Source organism: Penaeus monodon, chromosome 27 (genome assembly GCF_015228065.2).
Source record: "Penaeus monodon isolate SGIC_2016 chromosome 27, NSTDA_Pmon_1, whole genome shotgun sequence".
In the NCBI taxonomy this organism is placed as follows: Eukaryota; Metazoa; Arthropoda; class Malacostraca; order Decapoda; family Penaeidae; genus Penaeus; species Penaeus monodon.
The window spans coordinates 26,464,758-26,468,355 of record NC_051412.1 but is presented as its reverse complement, the minus strand read 5'-3'; the positions used below and the strand labels follow the sequence as shown (position 1 = coordinate 26,468,355).

The following is a 3,598-nucleotide window of genomic DNA, read 5'->3' as shown; positions in this document are numbered from 1 at the left end:
CTGAGGTCAGGGATTTGGTCGAGGTGGTCTGTCTCAGATGGCGTGAGCGAATGTGTATTTTCATGTTATCACTGCGATTGGCACGGTGTGGGCAGTAGGGACACTGGAAGGGCTTGTGGCCTGTGTGCGTGATCATGTGGTACTGGAGGTTCTGACGTTTATTCCTCCCGCTGATTATCTTCCCACACACTGGACACAAAATCGCCTCCCCACTGCCTCTCGAGCTCACGCCTGCCTGCAAAGACAAGGCACCGCATCAGCCCGCCCATTTTTGCCCAAAGGATTGCATGTCAATAGTAAACACAAAGTCTTAGTGACTTCCTTATCTTCCCTTGTCATCTTAAGTATTACTGGTACATCTCTTGCCTTTTATAACTTGCAATCATCTTCAATGCCTTAATAGTCACCTCTTAAGGGTATAATTTGAAAATCACACATATATAGAACAAAGAGAACCAATAATAACAGCAGAGAATATAAAAATAGCACCATTAAGTTTGAAAAAAGAGAGAGAATCATCAATACAATTGAAAGTGGATAAGCTATTCATTATATACAGTTATAAAATCTTGCTTATTTAAAACCTCACTCATATTTTTAAGGTTCTCATTACTAAATATCAATACCTTCTCTTACTTCAAGAACATGGCTGAACAAGAAGCATGTCTTGATACAAAATGCCAGTAGCCCTGCAGCAGAATCAGGTTTTACTTTCCACTGTCTACTTAGGATAAGGAAGATGAGTCTATCCTTCATCTCGTGAATGAATAGGAGGTAGGACTGAACTGTGCTTGTGCGTGTTGGTGAACCAGGTTAGCATGGACTGTGAGGATGTGCCTTCTCAGAGTGGGGCGATGGCTGCTGCGGTATGGACAGTGTGGGCACAGATGTGGTCTCTCCCCAGTGTGAGTCAGTAAGTGCTGCTTCAGGTTATTCTTTCTTGATCGGCCCATAAACAACTTGCCACACACGTTGCACTGTAGAACATTGTCCCCGCAACCTTTCTGCAAAGCAAACACACACCCTCAGCTCAAACCCAGTCCATACATATTTAGTAGCCGCATGAACAAGCCACATCAACTTTAGGATCTTTTTTAATTCCACATTTTTATCCAACAAGTTTTGGTTGTTGTGTTGTTGCTTTTATTCTGTTAATCATTAAAATATTTCTAATCTTCAATTAACCTGATAACAGTAATCTACAAATGGGAGTAAGCATCGGGTGTTGTAAAGACAGCTGGCATGGAAGAGACTGCAGGAGCTCTATGCACTGCTCGAATGTGCTTGACAAGATTCGGCTTGTGGTTAGTCCTGTGCGGGCAGTGCGGACAAAGATAGGGTCGTTCGCCTGTATGAGTCAGGATGTGCTGTTTCAAATTAGTCTTCCTGGAACGACCAGAGAACACCTTGCCGCACTCGCTGCACACCACAACGTTCTCCTCACAACCACTCTGCAAAGCAAACACACACCCTCAGCACAAACATTCTCTTCCTTGGATAACCAACGACCGATAACCAACTACAGGGGTTAAAGTGGAGGAATAAAGTCCAGCCCTTTTGGTCTTTCATCGAAGGTGAAATGAGTTTTAATAATTTCTCTGCAGGTAAGAGAGCCTTCCTCCAAACAATGCAATTTTCTACTATCATCTGAATTACATACTTTTTTCCTTACTTATTTCTGCTTTGCCCAAAGCTTAATCCTGATTAGAAATGTGAGGATTCGCTGACGTGGGAAGGAAAGTAGGTGCAGCAGGAGTACTGGACAAGCCTGAGAATGACCCTGAGGAGAGAGCCTGCCCCTGTGAAGACCCATGAACAGACCGAATGTGTTTGAGGAGATTGGGCTTATAATTGGCTCTGTGTGGGCAGTGTGGGCAAGTGTACGGTTTCTCTCCAGTGTGAATGAGGAGGTGGTGGCGTAGATTCTGTCGACAGTTCTTGCCCGTGATGCAGCGACCACACACTGGGCATGTGAGGTACTCCCTAGGCTCCTCAGGCCCCACTACGCTGCCAATCAGCCCCTGTAACAAAACCACGCACTCAGTGGCTGCCGCTTCAAGTACGAGCCTATGCCTTAAGTTATGAATTTAGCAACAGTAAAGCAGGGATCTTTGTTACACTTTTTAAAGGGTTATCCTTAAGTGATTTCATTATATTCCCCTTCCCTACCCATCATGTCTTCATTGCAATTTATGATATTAAAATTCCTGTTCTGATGATCTCTCATCAGGCCATTAATATTTTTGTTTCTTTTCAACTCTCTCCTACAGAGTTTATTTTCACACCTATTCTATTAGGTAAGAAAATCTATTCTATATTTTCTTTTAATTTTTCTTTTTCTCTTAGCAAAAGCACTCCATCTGAGAATAATTACATGAAGGTATGTTTTTCATAAAACTTTTTATTTCTTCAAATATACATTTTATTCAATAATTAACTACAGAGTCACATACAAACTCTCTCTCTCTCTCCATCTTCTTCAAACTATTTCAAGAAACTCGCCTCTATACAATTTGAAAATAAAACAAAGAATCTTTGGGTTTACAAATGACAGGAGGAAACTTGAAGAGTCAGCAGCATATTCCCTAAATCCGCTCAGCATGCAATAAGTTACATTGTGTGTTCATAACAAGCAAGACAAACTCATTCACAGAATACTAGCAAACAAATTTCCTTGTAATAAGTGTACCTACCAATAAGAGACATGAAGCTATGCTCTGTGTATATATATTTATATAAATACTTTCTTTACTTTAGTTACCAATCATGGCTTTTAACAAATGATAAAAAATATTATTCTGATAGTTCATAAGAAACTCATTATAACAACTCTATATAAAAAAGATTGAAAATTGAGAACATAAAAATTCATAAACTAACAGACTTATCTCTTTTGACAGAAACTTCATCAAGAAGCTCCCAGTCTGAAAATATCTTTAGTTCTGTTTCTTCTAGTAGTTTATAACATTCCAAGTGTTCATGGCAAGTTATAACAACAGAGGAAAGCACTGATAGAGAATCTTAATCAAGGGTGATGATTAGGGGGAGAAGGAGGGGGTGGGGGAGTTGTTGGAGAGGGGGTAGAGGAAATGCTTGGTGAATCAATAGGCTCCAAACCGTGAAAGAAAAACAAATGAAAATCTCATTACAGCAATTCAAGTCCTTTAATACTTATTTACTGATCTAACTTTGTCATGGTCTGGAGATTACAGCAAATATCAATTACTTCAACTATAGTACAACCAGCTCTGCCATGACCCCTATTGTGTAGTTGAGTGAGGTGGTGGGACTCGATGTATGGCTCTGATGTGCTTGATGAGATTGGACCTGAGGGCAGTGCGATGTGGGCAGTGTGGGCAGACATGGGGTCGCAGGCCAGTGTGTGTAAGAAGGTGGCTCTCGCGCCGCTGACGCAGGTTTCTGCCCCTGAACTCCTTCCCACACACCTCGCACACCAGGAGTCGCTCTTCAGAGGTCACACCCATCGCTGCCAACGATCCCTGGAACGGAGACACTAGCCATTCCAGCATGTCCACACAGCGCTCTAACACAAAAGATGTGAGTAACACGTGCACTTCCACAAAGAATCTCAAAGGTC

The 3,598-nt window shown here is 41.7% G+C and overlaps 1 protein-coding gene across 1 annotated transcript in view; it reads right to left on the bottom strand.

Moving 5' to 3' along the window:
* The window catches only part of LOC119590737 (broad-complex core protein isoforms 1/2/3/4/5-like), a gene marked incomplete at its 5' end in the record, with an annotated part of 63,013 nt that overhangs the window by 49,983 nt on the left and 9,432 nt on the right, over positions 1-3,598 (bottom strand).